Source organism: Thermobia domestica, chromosome 1, assembly GCF_964235325.1.
Source record: "Thermobia domestica chromosome 1, izTheDome1.hap1.1, whole genome shotgun sequence".
Classification (NCBI taxonomy): Eukaryota; Metazoa; Arthropoda; class Insecta; order Zygentoma; family Lepismatidae; genus Thermobia; species Thermobia domestica.
In genome coordinates, this window is record NC_137454.1 from 65,866,598 (window position 1) to 65,880,423 (window position 13,826).

A 13,826-nucleotide genomic window follows, 5' to 3' on the forward strand; every position below is an offset into this window, starting at 1 on the left:
TAGAAAAAGATAGAAACGCTACAAAGTGATTTCTTTTTTGTATGTAATATAATCTGTATATATTATTTTTATATGTGTGTCTGTGTGTGTGTGTGTGTGTGTTTGTACATATATATATATATATATATATATATATATATATATATATATATATAATATTTTCTATACTTGTTTGCTTGTATATATCTTTATCTCCAAATAAATATATACGAATTTCATTTCTTGATTTTTATTTAATAAAAGAAACTTTCCTAAATAAAAGGTATCATTGACATTTTACAAGGTGAAACTCATTTATGGTTTCTATCGTTTAAAATTGGTATTTGATGAGTGTTTTATATTTTTTTCTTCATTTTACTAATACTTTGAAGTATTTAAAAGTTTGATGAGTATTTTACAAGTTTGCGATTTTGAAACATAGATCCTCAAAGTTTGTGTAACAAACAAACATACCTTGAATAAGAAGAGTTTATGTAACGAAAGATCCACATAAATAAATAAATAAGAACGAATTTGTGCAACAAATATTTGATGAATTACACTCTATGAGTATTGTGTTAAGAAAAGTAAGCAGACTTTCTGCAAGAATTTTTTGTCATATTCACAATCATAAATTGTTCAGAGTTCCACAGAAACTTTTTTAATATATTTACAATAAAAAAAATTAACACCGACTTTGCAATGAGAAAGCATTTTTAAGTTCACACTTAAGTGTCCTTAGTATTTTACATAGTATTTATTTAACACTACATAACTATGTTGATGTAAGAGTATTACGGTAAGGGAAACGAAATAAGATTGTTTATCGTATTCTTAATACGTTCACACAAAGTGTTCGATTAAATAATTACGAGATATTAAATAATACAACAAAAAAAATTAACACCGAGTTTGCAATGGCAAAGGAGAATATATATAAAACAGAAACTGATCTAATAATGAATTTAAATATGTATACTATGAAGTAATATTATAGTATGATTTATATACTTACCTTACAAATACAATAAGTTTCACATACATGTGATATAAAATGCAGAAACTGATTTTACAAACACGAATCATAACATGCAGAAAGTGTTTTTACAAACGCGAATCATAACATGCAGAAAATGTTTCACATACAAGCATCATAACATGTAGAAAGTGTTTTACTAACGCGAATCATAACATGCAGAAACTGTTTTACAAACGTGAATGATAACATGCAGAAACTGTTTTACAAACGCAAATCATAACATGCAGAAACTGTTTTACAAACGCAAATCATAACATGCAGAAACTGTTTTACAAACGCGAATAATAACATGCAGAAAGTTTTAACATACAACCATCATAACATGGAGAAAGTGTTTTACAAACGCGAATCATAACATGCAGAAAATGTTTTTACAACGTGAATCACAACATGCAGAAAGTTTTCACATACATGTAATATAACACGTAGAAAGTGTTTTACATACAAGCATCATAACATGCAGAAAATGTTTTACATACAAACATCATAACATGCAGAAAATGTTTTTACAAACGCGAATCATAACATGCAGAAAATGTTCTTACAACGTGAATTACAATATGCAGAAAGTGTTTTTACAAACGCGAATCATAACATGCAGAAAGTTTTTCACATACATGTGGTATAAATGTCGAAAAGTGTTTTTCAAAAACAAATAATTAACACGGAACTTCTATTGAAGTGATTGAACAAAATTAAAACTAAAAATACAACTTACGAAAATGAAAATGTAACTTGCAAAAATGAAAATGCGAGTTGTCAAAACTAAAATACAACTTACGAAAAGGAAAATGTAACTTGCAAAAATGAAAATGCGAGTTGTCAAAACTAAAATGCAACTTGTGAAAAAATGAAAATGTAATTTTCAAAATTAAAAAATGCAACTTGTCAAAATGAAAATGCAAGTTGTCAAAACTAAAATGCAACTTGTCAAAATGAAAATGTAATTTTCAAAATTAGAAATGCAAGTTGTCAAAACTAAAATGCAACTTGTCAAAATGAAAATACAAGTTGTCAAAATTAAAAAAATGAAAATGTAATTTTCAAAATTAAAAAATGAAAATGTAATTTTCAAAATTAAAAATTAAAAGTTGTCAAAATGAAAATGCAAGTTGTCAAAACTAAAATGCGAGTTGTCAAAATGAAAATGCAAGTTGTCAAAACTAAAATGCGAGTTGTCAAAATGAAAATGCAAGTTGTCAAAACTAAAATGCAACTTGTGAAAAAATGAAAATGTGAAGTTTTCACATGCATGCAATATAAAAGTGTACAAACAAATTTTAGGCACACGGATCATAACATACGGATTTTTTGTTATATGCACATGTTAAAGTTTTATATGCACATGTTAAAGTTTTTAGTTGCATGAAATAATTTTCACAGAATATTTTAAGTACGATAATGTAAAACGCATTTACACAAAAGAAAGTTTTAAAATCGTACATCTAAGGAAATAATAAAAAAATGAAAACAAGTAATATACAGTGATAAAATTTTATTTACAAATTACAATAAGATATATATATATATAGTTTACATACAGATACATTTGTGATTTTAACATTCCTTGATATATTGTTTAATACAATCTATATTTATATTAGTATATGTACAATTACATATTGGCCAGTTTACTGCTGAAAGTTTTTTATCACTTGTTTTTGTTAATTTATACACATTGTTATTATTATTATTTTGTAATTGATTAGCAGAAGAGTTTTTATTTTCCATTATTACTATTTTTTGTGCATATTATAATGTAAATCTTTTTGTAAGAATAACTCTGTAATTAACTGAATGTTATCTTTGTTTAACAAAATGTTATATAATGTATATGTAAATGTCCAATCATCAATTTCAATATCACAATGCACTGTTGCAAAATCTTTATATAAGTCATCAAAACTTTGTGTGCTTACCATTCTACGCCATGCATTATAGCATAACATATCATAGTCTAAAGTAATACAGTCATGCTCATTTAAATTTGCGCGATTTTGAAAACACCCGTAACACAAAAGTTCTCGCTGTGGTTTCCAACGGTCAATACATAATAACATACATTGTTCATCTATAGAAAAAGAAGAACACCGATATTCGCAATACTTGTATGTATTTAGGAAACGACATTGGTATTCACAGTATGGATTGTTGATACACATTTTTATCGTGTTCATGATATGTTTCTCTTAAATCAGAAATGTGATAATCATTGAATGTAATCTCCTGATATGTATAGTTAAATTTGTTTATAAGATGCGGAATAATGTTTACGTCTATATATTTCACATGAATCTTTAGATATTGTTTTAATATTTCCTCGCGTGTTGATTTCTTAATTAGGAAATTCCACACAGTAGTATTTAATTCTTCATCACTTTCACTTACACATTTATGCTCAGTTTCTTTCTCACTACGAATTGCACAACTTTCACAAAGTAATGGTTCAGAAAGTTTATATTTTTCTAGTAACTGTTTTACACAAACTTCATTTACTTCATTAGGAGTACAACCACACTTCACATCATTGAATATCAGAATGTTATTAGAAATTGTATTTTGATCTACCACTAATACTTCCTCTTCAAAGGGTATTTCATTTGGGTATCTGAAATTTCGTCTATATACAGTATCGTCTATGGTAATTTCTTGTGTCGGATAAATAATCCTATATCTTTCAGCGTCTTCTTCAGGAATGTCAGGATCATTTGGTTGTACAAGAATAATTTTCTTTTGTTTTTCAAGTTCAAAACGTTTTTCACGTGGTGAAATGTACTTTACATGTTTACTTTGCGATAAGGAAAGATTGGTTTCAATTTCACCTTTCCTTTTCTTATTATGAAAAGAAGAATATGTTCTTAATTGTTTAACATTATGCAGGTCTTTATTTATTTCTCGCTTTGCAACTGCTGAAACATCTACCTTTTGACTGTACATCTTAACAACGTATCATCCACTTTATTTGTGTTAGTACAAGTACACGCATGCGCAGGATTTATAGTGCAAAGGTAGGGGATGCGCGAAACAAATGCGCAGAAAATAAGTATGAATATTTTAAAAGTTTTTTTTTTCATTACAATATTTGTTTACGTATTGAATTAGATTCTGTGTATTTTAAATATCAAAAAAATATTTAATTTGATACGTCAGACTAACTGCACTTTTTATATTTTGATTGAATATAATATTAACTTAAGAATAACATTAATTATATACATGATCTTATGAAAATATAGTGTGAGAAAGCATGATTTTATTCATACAGATTTAATTGGATGACAATTCAGTATTTGGATGTTACAGTACTATATCCAATTGTAATGTTTCATGATACAGAACATATACACAAAGTAAAGAAATATGCATGTAACAGTAGACATATACGTGTAACGGTTGACATATGTTTGGCTTATGTTGCACATGTAAGGAAGAAGGTATCATTGAATGCACACATTGTGACACTCAGCATGTCTTAACAGACACACATTGTACCCCAGAACTTCATAAAGCGTTAAAGACTGGATATAAAATTCTGCAAATTATTGAAGTATGGGAATTATGAACTGTTGGTTCTGAGCTTAGTCATTTAAATATATCAGGAAGCTTTAAGATTTTACCTTATGTCAAATCAAAGGAGACAATGAAAAATACATGAAAAAGTATCATGTATATGAAGGAATAGAATCAATGGAAGATAACATTAGGACGAACCCATGCATGAAACAAACTACATGTCAATGTACGAAAAATGGACATAACGATCAGCCTTACTCCAAAACAAAAGATTTTGTTTACTTGGTGTTAACGCAACGCTATGCTACGGGTGTGAGGGTAAACATATGTAATCTTACTGCAGGCAGCATTCCTGCATTTTGGCTGTGTACCGGCTATTGTATTGAAAAGTTGCAAGTCCGCAAAAGATATTATTGATTTGTACTGTGTGGGCTTCTTTCGTCAAGACAATATGCTGAAAGCTACGTGTGAAAAAATTAGTGAATTTGTGTCTGTAGGGAAGACTACTGGCTTAACTGCTGATGATTCCGACGAGTTAATGGGTGTTTTTTCGGGGTTAGTACGAGTTTTGCACCAGAACATAGTATATGTTCTACATTGTATGGTACAGGCGCTCGGGATTACTTTCGCATTGTTAATAGTAAAACTATGCAATATCCTTATTTTGGTCTGCGTGGAAAGGAAGTTACCATTGAATGTGTGCACACTAGTGGTATCGAAGACCCGCAAACATATGTTCGCTCATTATTCGAATTTGCACAAGAACATAGGCTAAATGACGTTAATGATGATGATATGTTTATTAGTATTACTATTGAAAGCTCGCGTCAAAATTAAACAAACGATGTACATAACATGACATCCTAAAAAAGGAAATGAATCCCGATATATCGTTACATATAGTTGAAAATGTTTTAAATACTAATGAACATTTGGAAAGGGAAATCCATGCAAGGGAAAGGGTCGAACCCACGGATCAGCCGAATATGAAGATTATGCAACGCTTTGGAAAAGTGTTCCATCCCAATGGAGAAACATTGTATATTGTCATTCTTGGAATGGGTAAGACTGATCAACGTCGTAACTGCATGTACAAACTAAAGAATTATCCTGAGCTAGTATTAAAACAGACTAAGGATTTGTGCATTGATCCCAATGTTAGTGTTGACCATTAACATGGTTGTACTATTGCAGATGCGAAGAAGTTCGAAAACAAACTAACCTCTGAATATCAGATAATTATTTATGAGAAGAACAAATGAGTTAAGTGTATAATATATCCGTGAATTAACGATGGCAACAAAATTTACACCTTGTATGAGAACCAATTGATAACTAACATACATAAACGTTTGTAACCCAATGTTTTTGTGGTTATTGTTTGTAGGATCTTAAATGTATTATAGTGAATATCTTACTATCACTTATTTCCCAAATAATTCTAGCAGAAGCGTATCTTTCAATATTTTAAATTGGGTTGTACATAGTTTTCATTTTGTATTAGTGTTAATCAGTTCTTTGCAGCATTTACTACTTTCTTTTCATCATTATCAAACATATGTTTAAAATTATCGCACTATACCGAACTATGCAGTAAGTATTGTCAACTTTCTTAGAGAATTACAGCAGTTAGATTCATTTGTTATCAGTTTTTACGCTCACAGAAGAAATCAAGTTATACCAAATCCTTTTTACACTTTGTATGTGTAATACGTCTACAGAGGAGTAACATTTTCACCCATACGTCTATTATTTTTTCATATTTTTCAATTACAAACACTATCACTATCACTATGGTTTTTATTCCAAATTAAGAATTTCCTAAAATCTTTCTGCAAGAATATTTCTATCAGTTGATTAAGAAATGTATCATTATGAATGGCATCATCATATATATGAAAAAACTGTTCTAATTTATTAAAAGTATTGCCGTGCATCTTTTGAAACTCATACCAAATTTCATCCTGTGTATCAATATCCATAACAATGCTTAGTACTTTTGTTTTCAATATATTTTTATCTAACAGAATACAGTCATGGTTTATTGCGTCTTTTAATCCCCGTGCACATCCACTGCAAAGAAGCATACTTCTTCTTTTAGATTCCCACGGTTGAAACGCATTTATTAAGCACTGCGTGGTTATGCGAATGTTATCGCAGAAACAAAGCCATACGTTTTCAGCATTAGACATTTTTCAGTTCAAATCTTCAACAGTTTTGAAAATATTGTTTTTATGTATTTTTCTAAAACACTAGGCACAAATATTTTCACTGCCCAACATACGAAGAAGAAATCTTTTCATCGACTACAACGGAACAAGATTATTATATGTACCTTTGTTAACCCTGGTATTTATACGTTTCACCGTAGGATGTATTGTATTATTTGGATTAACCAATGAAAACAGGTTTGAACAAGTTTAAGGTAGACCTGAAACTCATAGTTTCCACCCCCAATTAGTTTTAGTTGCTATTCTTTTATGGTTATGAAGTGATTCTTATATTCAAATTAACTTGAATATCACATCTTTGCAATAAAATCATTTTTTTTTACAAAAGTTTTTTTACAACAGATTAAGTCACCCATCCCGTTTACCCGCGCTTGCTTGAATTTCTATATACTGACATTTAGATTAATAATTAGAAATCACGATACCTGAACATCAATAGATCCTTTGCATGTGTTTGTTTTAATTAGACTATTGAATTCCAACGCAATGTGACAGTTTGATTTGATCGATAAATAATCCTTTTAAAAGTTAAAGGGAAGATTTTAACAATGTTTACTAGATTTTCCGATTCTTAAGTAGTCCTTTGCTCTTGTTATTTTCCAATAATGATTATCTTAAGCTGTATCTAATTATCATTTTCTTACTTTTGAACATTCTTAAGTCTCTCTCATGCTGTTTCCTACTTTGTCCACACTCGTCCTATCCTATTACCCATTGAAGCCTTAGCGGTTTACTCCCTTTTCTATTTGCTTTTAGTATTGCTTTTGATTTGGTTTCCGCGTAAAATTCATCAGAGTTGTCAACCGGATGTGGGTAGTTGCTCTACTAATGCAGAAAAGTATGTGCACAGATAAGTACAACAAACATTATCTAAAATAATACTGGTCATAGGAAAGATCAAATGGGAGTAATAAATTGTTTAAGGATCTGAGAAGTGAACTTTGTGCCGGACAATATTGTGTTCGTAACTTTTCTTGGGAATTTTCCCCGTTTTCCCTCATAGTTTTATTAATTTCGTCATTTCCTTTAGCCTAACCGACATAAATGTGGTACGTAATACTCAAAGATTTCATTTATTTCATTGTTTAAGGAGAACGAGAATGTTTGTCAGTATTGGTTAGTGTAGGTTGCGAATATATGTCGCAATTGCACTCGCTGTTCAAATCAGCTATTCTGCTACAAACTTATACAAATTTTCATATTCAGTTGATAAATCTCCGAATGCTGATATTGTTCACAGCGCAGTACACTTTTTATAGATAAATAGCTAACATGTCCTTAAAGACTGATAAGCTCAAACAAAGAAAGAAAAAAAATCTAATTCCTAATAATATTTATAGTAAACTGAGCAAATTATAAAAGTTTCCAACATCACCCTCTGCCCCCTTTCCTTCTTACGTTTCATGAAATTGGAATTTATTTTTACGGATAAAGTGTGGTATATCGCCTATTTATCTGTTGTACAATCAAATAGATTTATATGTAATAGGGTACACATCTCTGATGTGCTAGTTTGTGATTCGATTCCCAACACTCATGTTTTCCTTCATTTACTCACCCGCGTGTCTTAAGAGGTGTTCTTCATACCCACTAGAAATAAAGATTTCAGTTCAAGTATACTTTCTGACTTGACCCCATTCACGTTGTTGGTATTTAATAGCTTCAGCTATATATCAGGTCTAATTTTGAAGTGCTTACTTATCATTATTTAGTGTTCAAACAATTTTAACAAGGAGACTGCTACGCATATGCACTCTAAAATAATACGAAAAATTACAGTGAGAACTATGAAATTGTTGACAAATCCATCATTAGGTTAGTTCTAGCTTCGTATTGCTTATGAGGAATTCAATTCATTATGAAGATCGTAATGTTGTAAAGAAAGATAGGAACATATTTCGCAAAACCATGAAGATTATTGAATACAAACTTTTTGTAGTGTACATCCTCTTTCTCTTCCTCTCTCTCCCTCTGTACTTCTCTCTCTGAACTTCTCTCTCCCTCTCTCTCTCCCTCCATCTCTGTACCTCTCTCTCCTTATCTGTCCCTCTCTGTACCTCTCTCTATCCTTATCTGTCCCTCTCTGTACCTCTCTCTATCCTTCTCTTCCTCTCTCTCCCTCTCTGGACCTCTCTCTACCTCTCTACCTCTCTGTACCTCTCTCCCTTCATCTGTGGACCTCTCTCCCTCTCTCCTGCTCTGGACCTCTCTCTCCCTCTCTTCCTCTGTGGACCTCTCTCCCTATCTCCCTATCTGTACCTCTCTCTCCCTCCATCTCTGTACCTTTCTCTATTCATCTCTGGACCTCTATCCCTATCTCTGAACTTCTCTCTCTGTACCTCTCTCTCCCTATCTCCCTCTCTGTACCTCTTTCTATCCCTATCTCTGAACTTCTCTCTCTGAACTTCTCTCTCTATACCTTTCTCTATTCATCTCTCCCTCCCTCTCTGGACCTCTCTTTGAACTTCTCTCTCTGTACCTTTCTCTATTCATCTCTCTCTGTACCTCTCTCTCCCTCTCTGGACCTCTCTTTGAACTTCTCTCTCTCTATACCTTTCTCTATTCATCTCTCCCTCCCTCTCTGGACCTCTCTTTGAACTTCTCTCTCTATACCTTTCTCTATTCATCTCTCCATACCTCTCTGGACCTCTCTCTCCCTCTCTCCCTACATCTCTGGACCTCTCTCTACCTCTCTGTACCTCTTTCTCTTCCTCTAAATGTACATTTTGTTTTGTTTTGATTGTCAGCATTATTTATTTCTCTTAGCTTACAGAGCATAAGGAAAGGAGATTACACTAAATGATCAATGTATCGATTTCACGTCTCATATAACCTCTGTACTAAAAGTAATAAGAATAGTTTTTCTCTTTGTTCTAGCTTGCCTATGAGATGAGACGAGATGAAACAAAAGTTTGTATGGTTAAGCGGATAGCGTGCATGTCTTTGACATCTAAACTTTATTTGTACTTATATTTTTCTAATATCATTTTCCATTTATTTCACAAGTAGCTCTTAATATGTTCATAGAGTTTAGTGTTTCGAAACATTTAACAACTATTTTTTAACGTTCACACTCAAAGAGTGTTCTGAATTTGCAAAAAGCAAATGATCCAATGTAAATTAAATAACACGAAAGAATTCAAAAGCTGAGTTTTAATAAAAACGAAATAACACAAAAGCAGAGCTTGAACAAGCCATTCGTTAAAAATGTAATTGGTAAGTCAAAATACATACCGCAAAGCAGATAATCCAATAAAAGAAATACTCAAAAGAAGAAATAAGTAATAAGAGGATTCGATTCCCAAGTAGAATGTTTAAAAGAACTTCAAAGTCTATCAGTTTACTGTCTAAGGACTACAAAGAAAATAGCTTTGATGAACTCCAAACAAATTCATACATATCATGACTATCTTACGTGAAGTTTTCCTTAATCCTGCAACGCAAATGTGATGTCAAATAAAATAAGATTGTTTTCACATTACGCTCACAAATTCAAAACCAAGGGAGGTTTACACCAATTAAATGTTAGAATGAGACTTGACATACAACTTGCTTACTGTTCTATCTTCACGAATGCATATTTTCAAACTAATTGTTGAACCAAACTTCACCTTAGATGGTTGAGATCCCGGGTTGACCAACTAAAATTATGGCTGAACATATTGTGTCTGTAACTTTTTTTCTTGAGCATTTTCCAAGCGTTCCTCTCAGAGTTTCTTCATTTTACCAATTGCTTTATCCTAGACAAAATAATTGTAAGAAGTCACATTTCATTTTAATACACAGTCAAGGGGAAATCATTTCAATACATAGCGAAGAGAGACCACTAATTATTTATTTATTTAACTAGTAAAGAATCTGATTTCAAATTTCAATATAAGACAGCAGTGGGTCAGTGGTAGTACCAGCAGTTAGACTTGTAGTGAACTCTCTTGGAGTTTTTCAAGACGAAAAAACATTAAATCATTCGTTCATTTCTCATAATTACTGTCTCCTTTAGCCTATCCAAGTTTAAACTTTGATTAGTTTACCACAAGACAAAGAGAAATATTACTGGTGAAAAATCAAATAAGCAATTCTCTTTCTCTCTTTTCAATTGTTTTGAAATCTTCAAGGTTTGTACAGCATAGTTTCGTGTACAGTTTGTTTTCTACTGAAAAAAAAAATCATGTAAGCACCAACTAAAATTGTTTCATGGCCAAGTGGTTAGTATGATCGTCTTGGCTAACTGAATAGTACATCAGTGTTGGACATTTAATATTTTTATTTGTACGAAAACATTTTCTAATATCACTCGTCGAGAATTCGATTCCCGAAGATAGGTCATGTGACAACAGATTAATTCTTACAAGGAATGTTCTAAGAATTTAGAAAAAATAGAGACTTCTTGCTGAAAAATAAACTCAAAATTCAACCATTCATCAAAATAGAACCTGCATTAATTTCAAGTATATATAAAGGAAGAAGAAACCTTATATGTTTGCACATTAGTTATTGAGACTATTATCAAAATACCTCAGTACTGTTAAAAAGTTAGAAAGGTTTTAAAAATTCAGAGGAAGGAAAACACAAATTTCCCAGCACCCATCCAGCAAGAACACACGATTTATTTACAAATATATATACAACTTATTTTATTTCAAAAATTTTTCTTTTAATTTTCTTGCCTTCTCTAATCTATCCCACTTTTCCCCTGCCTTCACTATAACCCAATCTTCCCCATCGTTCAAATATATATCAGCTTCATTCGCTGCCCCGCTATTACCCCGCTCCCCCACTATTTCCAGTGTTACTTCTTCCACTGGTCGAAGTTCTTTTCTTTCTTGAGTTAGTGGCACTGTTACTTCTTCCACTGGTGTAGCTTCTTTTCTTTTTTGAACCACTTCTTCCACTGGTGAGTAGCGCGTCTTTTTCGTCCTTTCTGATGTCCCCTCATCTCTTCTCCTTTTCTTTCCCTCTGCTACATCTAATAAATTATGTATTTTTTCAAACCACTCGATATGGTTAAGGGAGGAGGAGGAAGAAGCGGATGATGATGTTGATGGTTGGTGTTGGGACTCCATTTCTTCTGGAAAATAATAAAAAAAATGTTATTAGTACAACATAATTTCACCAAAATAGTGCAAATTATACTTAATAGAAATAAAAATTCTGTTATTCTATCCACGTACGAAAATCAGTTTCTTTTAGCCTTTAGTTTGCAAAAGCTATGTAGAATTCTGGCAGAGTACTTTATACATTTTCGAATTCTCAATAAATCTGTACAAGCAAACTATCTGTGTTGTGTAAGACCCAAAGCTAAACGTACCAATAACTTAAGATCAAATCTAGTGATCCCTCACAATATAATCGGTAACGTTCTTGCATTCAGTGCGAGCACCACCTGGTTCAATTCCCGGTAGGGGAACTAGTGTTCCCCCTCACAATATAATTGCTAACGCTCTTGCATTCAGTGCAGGCACCACCGGGTTCAATTCCCGGTAAGGAGAACCAGTGTTCCCTCACAGCGTAGTCGCTAACGCGTTTTGGCTTTAATGCGGATGGTTCCGTGTAGCATACTCGCTGTCGCTTTTTGCGTTCAATGTAAGCGCCCCCGGAACCGAATCCCGGTATAAAGGTGTCGCGACGCGGACGTACCCGAAAACGCATTCAAAGCAAACGGTTCTGGTCCATTTACCGGCGGGGCATTCAGTCAAAAATAATAATAATGATTTTCTCATTTACACCAGACAAATGCCTTGCGTGATACCTAATTTCCCTCTTTTCCCAAATAGTATGATTGCTGGGAGTTGTCTTGTCTCACAGGTTAAAATGTTTAGAGATCGGAAATATAAAATCAAATCAATCTTTCACCAACGTATAAAAGATAAATCTAATTCAACCGCAAAAACTCTTGCACTTGTAAAATCCTATATCTCAATCCCGATAAAAACTTATATGAGTCCACTCCAACAACATAACAAGCAAAATTTTGATGCTATAAAACGGAATTCATACAAATTATTTATTTATTTAAAAAACTGGTAAGGTGTTCACTTCATATGTTTAGGGGGTCTGTAGTTCAATCCTAGGTTATGCCAACTGAACAAACACTATGTCTGCGGATTCCTTATACTTTTTTTTATACTAATACTACCAATATGTTTCCAAGAAAAAATTCAAAACCAATACATTAGCAATAGTGATTTAATACTATTTTAATAGAACTACTAGTGACATCTAGCGGCAAGAGTCATAATTAAAGATTAGTTGTGCGTTGAAAGTCCCGCAGTGCTGACGCGTGTGCGACTGATTTCCGTATATTTCTCAGGTGAGTATAGTATATATATGTTTTCATTGTGTAATAAACCATAGCACATGCTTGTATATTCTGTTGGTCTTAATATTCTATCAAAGTATTGAAAATCAAACGCGTATAAGTAAAACTATTGGGTTAAATAAGGAATATAAACCCAAGTCTTTCAGTGACAGAGCAAATATTTACTTAAGTGGTGCGGTACCGCATCATTTCTGGGGTATGAAGCACAGTTTTTCAGTGAGGGACCCCTCTACTAGTACTGCTGCATACGTTTACATTGAAATCCTAGTGCCTCACTGCGAAATCCATGTATAAAACAAGTAACGTTCAGTAATGGGAGGCATTACTCTTAAGGACGGGTATACCCCCTCTTCTCTACGCAAAAGAGTGCATTCAGTAATTAAAAGTTATGAGGGGAATTCAGTCCGGGCATAGTACCCCCTCTTCTCCACGCAAAAGAGCGCGTTCAGTAATTGAAAAGTTGTGAGGGGGAATTCAGTCCGGGCATAGTGCCCCCTCTTCACCACGCAACAGAGCGCGTTCACACTGCATTGGATTCTCTTTCTGCACCCCTAACAAGATATTTCGTATTTCATTTCATTTTTACAAAGCCAATATTTATTTTTCTCACTCATTACCTTGCTTAATATAGAGTTAGTATGTACAAAAAGCATGTGACTACCATATGATTAAGATTCTGAATACTGCAACACATGTTAAAAATACGCAAGTTCATATTTCTTATATTTTTCAAATATATTCTCAA